Below are 11992 nucleotides of genomic sequence, written 5' to 3'. Positions count from 1 at the left end.
CCTGCCTAGAATCCCCCAGTGAGGGGCTGGGGTGTGGCTCAGTGGTAAAATTTCCTTAGCGTGTGTGAGCCCTAGTCTTCATCCCTAGTACTGAAAAAGAGAAAGGAAGAAAGAGGAAAGAGGAAGAAAAAGGAAAGAATAGAAGGAAGGAAGGAAGGAAGGAAGGAAGGAAGGAAGGAAGGAAGGAAGGAAAAGGCTAGAGAGCCTAGTGAGAAAGCTCAGCAGGTGAGGTGTTTGCACACAGGCCTGATGACCCTCGGTCAATCCCTAGAACCCACATAAAGGAAAAAACCCGCTCTATGAAACTGTCCTCTACCCTCCACACACACACCACACACACACCAACAGACGTCGTTCCCCTGACGCCATCATCCACACACACAGCAATAATAAATCCTACGTTGTTTTAAAGCAAAGGAAGAAAGAAAAGAAGGAAGAACAGGAAAGGAGAGAGAGGTGGCCACAAGGTAGAAGACTGGCAAAGTACATTACGGCAGATCACCCAGATGGAATGGTACCCAGCTCTTAAAAATAACAGCTATGAAGGCTGCAGTGGTATATATGTCCATGACATAATTGTAAGTAAAACAGCTCAACCCACGATGGTTTCTGCCTACAACTGGGTAAAAATACACCTTCAGATAAACAGCGGCCAGGAGGGACACCAAAAGCCACAGATTGGCAGACATCTTTTTCTCTTCTCTTCTCTCCTCTCCTCTCCTCTCCTCTCCTCTCCTCTCCTCTCCTCTCCTCTCCTCTCTCCTTCCCTCCTTCCCTCCCTCCCTCTCTCTCTCTCTCCCTCTCTCTCTCTCTCTCTCCTTTATTTTTTTTCTTCTTCCTTCCCTCCCCCCTCTATCCCTTCCTGAATTATTCAGGGTTCTCTAGAGTCACAGAACTTATTCTATGTCTCTCTGTATTGAGAGAATTTATTGTGATGACCTACACTCTGTAGTCCAACTAACCCAACAATGGGTGTCTGTGAATGGGAAGTCCAAGGATCTAGTAGTTGCTCAGTCCCACTAGGCTGGTTGTTTCAGTCATAGAAGTAGGTTCCAACACATGTGCTGGCAAGTAAGTGCAAGCAGGCAGAGAAGAGTGAGTCTTCCTTCTTCCAATGTCCTTATGTAGGCCTCCAGCAGAAGGTGTGGTCCAGATTAAATTGTGTACCACCATGTCTGTGTCTGGGACTTGCTTTGTCCCAGGCTGACCTTAAACATAGAGATCTTCTTGCCTCAGTCTCCTCTGATTAAAGGCGTGTACTACCTTGCCTGGGCCTAAGCTTTCCACGGCCACTGTGCCTCAAGATCTTCATGCCAAGATCCAGGTCAGAAGCCTATGTCTTCCAGGCTCAAGATCTGGATCACAGGTGAGCCCTCCAATTCTGGATTGTAGTTCATTCCAGATAGAGTCAAGGTGACAACCAGGAATAGCTATTACACTTCCTTCCTTGCTTCCTTACTTACTTACTTCCTTCCTCCCTCCCTCCCTCCCTCCCTCCCTCCCTCCCTCCCTCCCTCCCTTGCTTTCTTCCTCCCCCCCCTTTTTGTCTTACTCTTTGCTGTGGTGGTGCCATGATCACAAATTGAGAGGGAACTGTGTCAAGAGAGAAGAAGGGAGCCTTGTGCTCTGGGTTGACGGGTTGTCATCGGAAACATGTGTACTTTACCTGCAGCTATGGGCACAGATTGGGTGCAAAGTGTTGGACTTTTGGGTTGAGTCCAGGCCAATGTGCATTTTCCAGTATAACCTCTGGTTTCCAGGCAAGTCGTGTGTGCGTGTGCGTGCGTGTGCGTGTGCGTGCGTGCGTGTGTGTGTGTGTGTGTGTATACACGCGTGCATGCGCATGTAGGTCAGAGGATGACTTCAGATACCTTTTGCCTTTTTTTTTCTTTTTAAATTGTTTATCTTACATTTGTTAGGGGCTGGGCTGAGTATTTGTTTTTGCGCCATGTGCATACAGGTACCTGAAGAGGCCAGCAGAGGCCATCAGATCTCCCAGAGCTGTCAGAAATGGATGCTGGAAACTGAACCCAGTTCTTCTGCAAAAGTAGGAAATACTGGTCACCACTGAGCCATCTCTTCAGCTCCTCCCTTTTCTTAAGTGATCTGGTCTCTTGGTGATCTGGTACTCATTAAATAGTCTAGATCCTCCTGTCTCTGCCTCCCCAGCGCTGGGATTAAAAGCTGTTTTGTTTTTGTTTTGTCCAATGTGGGGTCTAGTGATTGAATTCAGGTCCTCATGTCTGTAAGGTTCCCGAATTGCAAGGGCAATCTATGTCTATTAAATAATGAATACAAAGTCTCAGGTATCCTTGGCTGGCCTCCAACTCACTCTGTAGGCAAGAGTGAACTGGGATACCCAACCCTCCTGTTTCTATCTCTAACGTTTTCGGATTGCAGGTGTAACCGCCATGCCTGGTTTATATGTAGCCAGGATGGGCCTTAGGGCTCCATGCACGCTAGGCAAGAGCTCTGTCAACTGGGCACTGCAGCCCCAGTCCACTCCATTTGTAGTATTGTGTTAATGCTGCTGCAGTTCTGTGGGCTTCATGGTGCCCCTTCCATATTGCAACTCTATTCTCCAGAACCTGAGAATGTGAGTATATTTGGAGATGGGACTTTTAAAAGGATCACAGAGTTAAAATGAGGCTGAAGAGTCAACAAGTTGGCTCCATGAGTGAAGGTGTTTGCCGCCACGCCCGGTGTCTGCATTCATGCCTCAGAACCCACATGGTGGAGGAAGAGGATCGATCCTGCAATTTCTCCTCTGACCTCCACACATGCACCAAGGCACTCCTACACACACACACACACACACACACACACACACACTAATTGATTTAATGGGTATCCTCCTAAGAAGAGAGACTAGGGAGCTGAAGAGATGCTCAGTGGTTAGAGCTCTAGTTGCTCTTCCAGAGGGCCCAGCACCCTTGAGTCCCAGCACCCACAGGGCAGCTCACAACCATCTGCAACTCCAATTCCAGGGGCTCAGAGTCTGTCTCCTGCTTTCCGTGGGTACCTGCACACATGTGATGGACACACATGAGCACATACACAGGCATGCATGCAAAACACCTCTATACATAAAATGATCAAATAAGGTTTTAGAAATTTATAAAGAAAGTAAAGAAACCAGGAATGTGTGTACAGCCAGAGGGAAGGCCATGTAAGGACAGAGTGACAACAAGGTTGTACATCTGAAAGACCAAGGAGAAAGCATCCCTGTCAATGCATTGTCATGCTTTTCCTAGGTTCCTGGACTGTGGGGTGAGGAAGTGCTGTTGTTGAACATATTCAGTCTCTAGTTGTATGTGAGTGTGTGTGTATGTGTGTGTTTACACGCACTCAAGCCTGTATGCTACTGAGGATTGAACCTATGGTTTTGTGCATGCTACGCCAGTACTCTACCCCTGAACAATGCCTTCAGTCCCTTAACGGGGTGGGATTCCTACCAACCACTCTAATATGGAGCTACACTCCCAGCTCTCGGGGAGATCCTAGGTAGGGCTTTACCACTGAGCTATGTCACCAGCCCTTGTTCACTTTCAATTTTGAGACAGGATCTCCGTAAGTTACCCATATTCACCTCAGGCTCACTGTGCACCCTAGGCTGGCACTAGTCTCTCAGCCTCTCACCAGACCTTGTCCCTGCCATGTTCACTTTCTTCAATCATTTCTTTGAATGTATATGGGCGTCTTGCTTGTATATACGTCTGTCTCGACCTCCTAACCCTGAGCCGGAGTTACAGACAGACACCAGGCTTGTGGATACTGGGGATCTGAACATAACGCCTCACACTAGCAAGGTGAGCCCTTGACCAACGGAGCCACTACCTTGCCTTTGCAAAGGGAATTTTTCAGAAAATCACAAGTATATAAAGCAAAAATATTCAAATATAGTCACTGCAGGGATACATGTTTACCATGCCCTCATAGTGGTCTACGTTTGAGTGGTTTCATCATGATGATAGCAATCAGTGCTGGAAGCCTATTTATGCTGTTCAGGCCACTCCTCCCCAGTCATCATATTTTAGAGACAGGAAAACTGAAGCCTGCAGTGGTGGGTGGGGGTGGGGTGGGGATGGGGTAGGGAGGCCGGATGAGCAGCAATTCGGTGGAAGATGGGACCAGGCAGGTGGCAGGGAGTTGGGATCAGCTCCCCAATAGAGGCCGGGGGATTCAATTTGGTCCCTCCTCTACCTGATTGTAACCATGGAAACCAGGTCAACTTGCATGGCTGGACCAGCAGCCAAACTTAGCTTCTGTTGGAGGCTCAGTTGGCTAGGGATGCCCAGGTGTGAATCTGGGAGCCAGTTTCCCTGGAGATAATGAACCGTGGTCCCATCCCACCAGGTCCCTGCTGCTTCATGACTAGGACGTTGACAAATTCTGCATTCTGTTGCAGTGGTTGCCCGAGAAGAATTTGTTGAGCACCTCCTTGCTTCTTTCAATGCTCCGGTGTGTTTAAGATGGGTATGTGTTTCTAAAGGGACTCACAGAGTCTTAGCCTGATGGGTCCTAAGAAAGAACACTTCAAATCCTTTCAGTGTGGGTGTGAACTTCAGCATGCACCCTCTTTTAATGCTTTATTTAGTTTTATCTTATTTTGAATGATGTGTTTATGTGTGTGTTCGGATGTGGGTATGTGTATGTGTAAGTACAGGTACCCACAGAGTACAGAAGAGGGTATCAGATCCTTGGAACCGGATCTACAGGAGGTGTCAAGCCACCTAGTGTGGGTGCTGGGAACTGAACTCTGGTCTGCTGCAAGAGTACCAAGAGTTCTTAAACACTGAGCCGTCTCTCCAGCCTGACTGTTAGACATGGTCTGGATCCAGTTCCTTTGCTTAGTGGACACACCTTGTGCAGAGGAGTGAATTTGTCTAAGCTTCAGTCTTCTGCTTTTTGATGGCAATGGTGATGGTCTGGCTGCCTCACAGGGGCTATGGGTAGTTTTCAGAAATACAAGGCACAGTGAACCACAGACATTACTACAGTTGTAGCAGCAAAATAGAGCAGTATGTGTTTGTGTATTTGTTTGTTTAAAATAGGGTCTCACCTAGCCTAGGCTGACTTTTTTTTTTTTTGAGACAGGGATTCTTTATGTAGACCAGGCTGACCTGGAACTCACAGAGATCCTCCTGACTCTGCCTCCTGATGCTGCAATTAAAGGCTGTGCCACGGTGCCCAGGCTGGCCTTGCTATATAACTAAAAATGACCTTGAATTTCTGATCTCCCTCCCTTCCTGTACTTCCCGAGAGCTAGGATTACAAGTCAATATTTCCCCCCCCCCCCACCCTGGTTTTCTCAGGGCTGGGGCTTGAACCCAGGGCTTTGTATACCCTAGGCAAGTAATCTACCAGCTGAGCCACATCCCCAGTATCACGGGATTTAAGTGTTCTGTGGTCCATGTGTTCTCACTTGCTGTATTTCCCTATATCCAGGTTTGCACATGTAATGCACATCTCTAACAGCTATTTTGTTGTTGTTTTGTTTGTTACAGTTAATGTTTTATAAATGGGGCTGTGCGGGCCGACCATCTAAGCGGTGGCGGCTCTGCCTAGCTCAGGAAACAGCCAGAGGCCACAGGTGTGCCACAGCTAGAAACGGCCAGCCAGAAACATCAGCCCTGGCACCCACGAGATGCCAGCGTGGGAGATGGCTCTGCCAATCTTCCACACTGTCTCCACACGGCTGGGCTGAGCCCAGACCATCCCGCCATCCACGCGGTACCCGGTAGAAATGAGACTCTAATGTTTAAAGATTATCCAGTAACTTTATATATTTGGTAATGCTAAAATAACAAGAAGCCCACACAATTAGAGGTGTGGCCCAGTACCCAACCTAAATATATCAACTACCTTTGACTGCTGGAGATATGCGTACATCCGCTGCCATTTCCCCACTCTCTCCTCCTTTTTCCTCCTAGCTCCTCCTTCCTTCTCCTTCCTCCCACATTAGCTCCTCCCAAAGTACTGAGTTTAATATAGCGGGAAATATACCACTACATTTGTTTTTCTCCAAAACTGTGTTTATTGAGATGGTTCCCCCCCAAATCAAGTGCTCTTCCTGATTTGGATGGGAACCCAAAATCATCAGCACTGCTTCCTCCTGCAGGAGCGTCCCTCCGTCAGCCTTGTTTCTCCTCCTGCGGGCTGACAGGACAGTGGAACACCCATCACACAAGACGGTGAAAGGCCATGGTGGTTATGTAGAGTTCTGAGCATTTCCCATCCACATCTGGTGTTTCCTTCTCTCCTGCTCTGGAGGTGTGTTCTCATTGAGTTGACCAACTCTTCTTTTGCTTTTGTTTTGTTTTTTTGAGAAGGGGTTTTATCTTGTTTAAGATAGGATCTCACCTAGCCTGGGCTGGCTTTTTTTTTTTTTTTTTTTTTTGAGATAGGGATTCTTTATGTAGCCCTGGATGTCCCAGAACTAGTTCTGTAGACCAGGCTGGCCTTGAACTCACAAAAATCTGCCTGCCTCCGCCTCCTCTGCCTTCCAAGTACTGGGGTTAAAGGTGTGTGCCATCATGGCCAGTTATCAGCTATTTTTTTTAAAAATCATATGTATGTGTGTATTTATTTACTTACTTACTGATTGATTGGTTGTGTGTGTACACAATGGACGTGAAGAGGCTACAAGACGACCTGTTGGCGTCGGTTCTCCGTCTCTCATTTGGGTCATGGGAGTCCTCTTGTTTGGTGGCAAGCACTTTTACCTGCTGAGCCATCCCTCCAGCCTCATATAGATTTCTCAAACATGGTTTTAGGGTTTTTGACACAATATTTTACTGTGTAGTTTGCTCTTGCCTTGAACCTTCATTCTCCTGCCTCAGCCCCCTCAGTGCTGTGACTACAGGCGTGCACACTTATTTCCAGCTCTCATTGAACTGCTTTATTACATTTGTTTATTTATTTATTTGTGTGTGTGTGCGTGTGCGTGTGCGTGTGTCAGAGGTCAACCTGTGGGAGTCTGTTCTCTCCTTCCACCACATGTACCCTGGTGTTCGAACTTAAGTAGTCAGGCTTGGCACGTAGCACCTTTTCCCACAGAGTCGCCTTGTAGGCACCCAGTCCTTGGGTAACATCATTTCTTCTTTAAGAACCATGCCTCCAAATACAAACACATTCTAAGGAGCAGATCAGAGCTTTAGCACATGAATTTGGAAGAGACATGATCAGCCTGTAACAACCCTCCTCTGTTATTTTGAGGCCCTGAGATAAGAGAAAGTGTGGATTTGTGAGACCTTCCCTGGGTTGAGGGACGCACAGGATCCCACAAGACTCTCTAGCTGGTGAAATGCACTCTGGGGCAGTGGCCTGGTGCCAGAGTCTGTGTTTGCTGGCCTCAGGTGCACAGCCATCCTCAGAGCACTGGCAACATTAGTAAACCCTAGAAGAATGAAGCTTGTCAAGACTGATCCCAGCCTCCACTCAAGGACTCAGGACGGGGGATAAATACCTTGAGAGGCCAAATCTTTTAAGTTTAGACTCCATTTTAGAGAACCTGACCTGAGTTTAAATTCAGGTAAACTAACAGGTTGGTACCTAGCATTAGTTTCCAAGTTGCTCCCCAACAAACCCAAGCTTAGCTCCCATCTCTAGGCAACAAGACCAGCATCTCCAGGTTATTCCCCCAACAAACCTATACCCCTAGGTTACAAGCCCAAACCATCCCGTGTGACGGCGTTGCACTGAGGAGGCCCGCTAACTCAAATAGAATAAAGACTGTGCTGTGAGTTGCATCAGATTGGCTCCTGTGTGTTTTTTTGGAGGCTCAAACACTTCCTTGGCACTACAATCTGTTGGCTAAATGGAAAGGAACAAACCTTCAATTAATGACTCCCTGAGGGCTGTAGGGGTGAGGATTGGCAGAGAGAGGGCTAGACAGTAAAACTTTCCATCCTCTCTGGCTGCAAAAAAATTCCTCTGGGATATCCCATCGAGGATGGAGGAAGAAACGGATGCTAACAAATGAAGATCAATAAACAAAATGATTTCAGACAATGGCAAGGGGCCTGGGGAAGTGAAATCAGGTAACTTGAGAATGAAAGATCACTTTATAAAGGATGTTGGGAGAACTGCACGTCTCAGAGGTGAAGCATGTGAACCACTTTTGTAGAGGCCTTAGATCATTCAGTTCCCAGCACTCACACCCAGCGGCTTACAGCTGCCTGTATCTTCAGCCTCCGGGCCTCTGACACGCTTTACTGGGTTCCACGGGCACCTCCTACGTGCACACACCCTGACGCACATGCACATAATTAGAGTAGAATGGACAGTAAATCGTTTTAAAATGCACGCTGGGGAAGGCTCTCTAAGGAGATAGCATCATACTGGGGGCATGGAAGGCAGGATTGAACTGTGGAAAGATCTAGAACTGGAGGAGAGAGGGACGGGGTGTGGATCAGTTTGCATAGGGCTTTCCTGGCATTCATGAAACTCTGGGTTTGAATCTCAGCACTGTACAAACCAGCACTGGGGTACACCTGATATCCCAGCACTTGAGAGGCAGAGGCGGAGGCAGAAGCAGAGAAGGACTGGAAATTCAAGATTGTTCTAGGCCACAAACTGAGTTTGAGGCCACCTCGGGTTGCACAAGATTCTATTTTCAAAATGAAAGAAAGATCTGAGCCGGGCAGCGGTGGCGCACGCCTTTAACCCCAGCACTTGGGAGGCAGAGGCAGGCAGATTTCTGAATTCGAGGCTAGCCTGGTCTACAGAGTGAGTTCCAGGACAGCCAGGGCTACACAGAGAAACCCTGTCTCGAAAAACCAAAGGGAAAAAAAAAAAGAAAAGAAAGAAAGATCTGGAACATAGTTTCCCAACCTCAGTCAGTCACTCTCATGGACACTTTGGACAAGGATTGTCCTTGTGGTGAGGTGACCTCCTTGTCCGTTACAGAATAGTGGCCCACATACTTGGTCTCTGCTTCCTAGATGTGCAGGAACCTGTCCATCTTCTTTCTGAAGATTGCCTCAACTCCGAGGTCTCCAGATATTGCCTTATGTCCCCTGAGAGAGATCCCTCCAGCTGCTGGGATGGACGTGGAGGGACAAAATAGAATTATCAAAAAACTGAGGTTTCTGGGTTGAGAAAGTGCTCTCCATGGAAACATGAGAACCTGAACTCAGATCTCCAGTACCCATGTCAAAAGCCAGGTGTGATAGTGCAGGCCAATAACTCCAGTTCTGGAGTGACAGAGACAGAAGAAGCTCTGTGACTGGTTGTCAGTCAGAGACTATAGCTTAATCAGTGACTTCCAGGTGAGACATCCAAGCTCAAGCAATATGGTGGAAAGTGACTGAGAAAAATGTGTAACATCATCTCTGGACACACATACACACACACACACACACACACACACACACTACATACACATATACAGTATAGAGCTTTTCCTGTGGCCACTCTAACAAAGGACATGTTCCCCTAGGTGGCATGTCAGTAGGGTCACCCTGTCATCCTAAGCATGAGGAGTTCCATTGATGTTTTAGGGGAACTTGATTCATTAAAAAAAAAAAATCCTTTGTTTTGATACAGAAGAGAATTTTAGGACGAGCCAGTGGGAGTTTATTTTTTTAAAAAGGAAGAGGTCTGGAGAGATGGCTCAGCAGTCACGAGCACTGCTCTTGCAGAGAACCTAAGTTGGTTTCCCAGCCCTGATACGGTGGGTCACGGTTTGTAGCTCTAGGTTCGAGGGATCTGATACCTACTTCTGCCCTGATACGGTGGCTCACGGTTTGTAGCTCTAGGTTCGAGGGATCTGATACCTACTTCTGGCCTCTACAGGTACCAACCACACAATGTGCACATAGATGTGCACACACATTCATACACATCAAATCATAATAAACAAGCCTTTTTAAAAATAGAAATGAAAGGACTATAAAAGAGAAAGAGGCACTTAGGCTCCCCAGAGAGCATGGAGTGAGTCTCCCAAAGAAAAGCTGACATTTATTTAATTATTTTTAATTAATTAATTAATTAATTAATTAGCTACCTATCTAGTTAGCTAGTTAATTTAATAGTTTTTCAAGACAACTTCTCTGTGTAGCTCTGGCTATCCTGAAACTTGCTCTGTAGACCAGGCTAGCCTCAAACTCACAGAGATCCACCTGCCTCTGCCTCCTGAGTCCTGGGATCAAAGGCGTGCGCCACCATTGCCCAGCAAGAACTGACATTTTATTGCTTGCTTGTTTGATTGTGTGTGTGTGTGTACCTATGTGTGTTAGAGGCAGGGTCTCTCCATGTAACCCTGGCTGTCTTGCAACTTACTACATAGATCACAGTGTCCTCAAACAGAGATCTTTCCTCCTGAGTGCTGGGATTACTAGTGTGTTCCACCATGCCAGGCTTTTATGAAAAGACATTTTGTACATAGAATATAAGCATGAAGGTTAAGAGAAAGACACAGTCAGGGAAAGAATAGACATCCCCAAGTGTGGGTATGGTCATGTGTGGTGGTTTGATAGACAAATGTCCCCCATAGTCTTAGGCATTCGGTCTCCAGCTGGTGGCACAGTTTGGGGAGATTGAGGCCATGCAGGCTTCCTGAAGGAATTACATTACTAAGGAGAGGCCCTGAGATTAAAAAGCTTTGCCTGCTTCCAGTTTGCTCTCTCTGACTCATGCTTATCGTTAAGGACATGAACTCTCAACTTGCTGATCCAGCAGCCTGAAGCCACACTTCAGTATCACAGTAGAACCGTAAGCCCCAGTAAATTCTATATGTCACCTTGGTCTTGATGTTTTACCACAGAACAACAGACAAGTAACTGACACAGCTGCTTGCTTGCTTGCTTGCTTGCTTGCTTGCTTGCTTGCTTGTTTCTCGAGACAATTTCTCTGTGTAGCCCTGGCTGTTCTGAAACTTGCCCTACAGACCAGGCTGACCTCAAACTCAGACATCCAACTGCCTCTGTCTCCCATGTGCTGGGATTAAAGACATGTATCACCACTGCCTGGCTAATACAGCTTCTTAACAGGAGAGTCACAATTACGTGTCTTGGCATTAGCCATATTTATCATTTCAGTAATTCTCAAATTACATCTCAAAGGGTTGCTAAAAATTATTCTCTCTTCCTCTCTTCCTCCTTCCCTCCCTTTTTCCCTTCCTCCCTTTCCCTTCCCTCTCCTCCCTCAAAGACAAGGTCTTATGTAGCCTTCCCTCTGTGTAGCCAAAGATGACCTTGAACTTCTAACCCTCCTACCTTCTCCCAAGCGCTGGGCTTACACCCGTGCACTACCACACAGTGTATGGTGTTGAAGCCGGGACTCGGAGCTTCGTGATGGTGGCAGCCGAACATGCTACCAATTGCGCCATATCCCCACCGGGCTAGTTTTTGATAAGCCATTCCACAGGGTGGCTGTGCAGGTAACTTGCTTAGAGTCATGCTCTGATAAGGTGAAGCCGGGAAGCCGTGGGGTTGCACAGGGCTTTAACACACACCTTTTACTGTAGTGGAGCTTTTCCTAGAAAACTGCAGGTTACAGCTGGGAAGGCAGAAGGGCCTTAAGGAGATGCAGCTAACTGTGCTGGAACTTTTCCTTCCTAGCTGGAGAGAGGCTGAAGCAGGTGCCTGGATGAGGGGTCGTTTCTGTTCACCTGTCCCCACAATATCCCTGGCTTTGGATCCTGTCTCACTGGAGACCAGAAGTTAAAACTCCAGGTATGGGCAGGGCCTCATTCCCTCCAAGGCTCTTGGAAACAACCCTTCCTGTCATTCTAGAACTGAGTGACTCCAGGTCCCTTGGCACACACAACTGGAATGTCTTTAGCCCTCTCCTCGTGTCTCTCTAGGTCCCCTCCTCTTACAAGGACGCCAGTCACTGTATGCATTTAGGGCTCAAGCTTGATCCAGAATGACATTGTCATTCCCACACACACATTTCCACCCCTTACTCCCACAGTGCACCCTGTGTGGCTGAGATCCTGTGTGGCTGGCGTGGCTGGAGCCAAGATATTCTAGAGAGAGACACTGTG

General features: G+C 47.3%; 1 protein-coding gene across 1 annotated transcript in view; it reads right to left on the bottom strand.

Moving 5' to 3' along the window:
- The window catches only part of LOC114611434 (oncomodulin), a 27700-nt gene extending 26635 nt beyond the window's left edge, over positions 1-1065 (bottom strand). Inside the window, exon 1 of the mRNA XM_028756146.1 lies at positions 944-1065. The gene's annotated coding sequence lies outside the window, so the exon portion shown is untranslated. The remainder of the gene's footprint in view (positions 1-943) is intronic.
- Between the last annotated feature and the right edge of the window lie 10927 nt (positions 1066-11992).

Source organism: Grammomys surdaster, unplaced genomic scaffold, assembly GCF_004785775.1.
Source record: "Grammomys surdaster isolate TR1022 unplaced genomic scaffold, NIH_TR_1.0 126109, whole genome shotgun sequence".
Lineage (NCBI taxonomy): Eukaryota > Metazoa > Chordata > Mammalia > Rodentia > Muridae > Grammomys > Grammomys surdaster.
The sequence above is the reverse complement of the archived record's forward strand: the minus strand, read 5'-3'. Positions and strand labels throughout refer to the sequence as shown.